Genomic DNA, 1,093 nt, shown 5'->3' on the forward strand with positions numbered 1-1,093 from the left:
TCATCGAACACACCACGACAAGTAAATGACACACGGATGAGCGAAAATGATACCACCACACTAAACACTGACTCTCTTGGCTGGATATATCTATTGAAGAAAGAGAGATTGGTGGAAGAATGCAAGAGGCATCATATACCCGTTGAGGGGAGCACCGTCGCCGATCTGTGCAGCACTCTCAGTAATTTCGTCAGGGCAAAGAGAAACCGCAAATCAACCGAAAACCTGCTCAGAGAACTGGAGATGGAGATCGCTGCCGATGAAGCTAGCATGGTGAAATCACCACACGAACTAACTCCGGCAATTAAGCTTGGAGACTCTCTCTTGCATGCCGGGGGGGCAAAGCCAACCGCCCAGAAACGAGACCATATGAGCAGCGCCGAGGTAGTGAGCACCGTCCGCCGTTGGGATGTTCACTACTCCGGTGGCGACACTCTGCACGACTTCTTGGAGAGGATTGAGGAGCTGGCGGAATGCTACCAAATCACGCCAAATCAACTCCTCCCAACCTTATCCGAAATACTCCGCGGCAGAGCACTACGATGGTTCCGCGTCCGAAGGCCACACATAACCACCTGGGCTATATTCCGCACCGAAGTTGAGCGATTCTTCCTTCCCCGTCGACACGTCAGTCAGCTGGATGACGCTATTCGCCAGCGGAAACAGCAGAGCCGAGAGAAGGCCAAGGATTACATCCTAGCCCTCCAAACGCTGATCCGACAGCACCCAACGATGTGCAGCGACGACCACTTGGAGCGCATCTACGTGGGCTTGCGAGTGGAGTACCGATTATTCATAAAACGGGGCGAGTTCCATACTATCGAAGAATTAATGGAACTCACCGACGAATATGAGCTGCTCAAAAGCGAGGAGGCCAGGCAAACCAGGCGAGCAGCACACTACCTATCCACTCCACTCGAACGATACGATGCGAAGAACACCTGCTGGAGGTGCAAAAAGCGCGGACACCGCCGATTCCAGTGCAGAGGTCCGAGGCGACTATTCTGCTCACGATGCGGACGAGATGGAACCCTCTCCAGGAATTTCCCGTGTCACGAGGAGAGGACAGCCATCTTCAAGTCACCCACCGATC

The sequence above is a fragment of the Rhagoletis pomonella genome, unplaced genomic scaffold (genome assembly GCF_013731165.1).
Source record: "Rhagoletis pomonella isolate Grant_MI unplaced genomic scaffold, Rhpom_1.0 Rhpom_scaffold_00001, whole genome shotgun sequence".
NCBI classification, from domain to species: Eukaryota; Metazoa; Arthropoda; class Insecta; order Diptera; family Tephritidae; genus Rhagoletis; species Rhagoletis pomonella.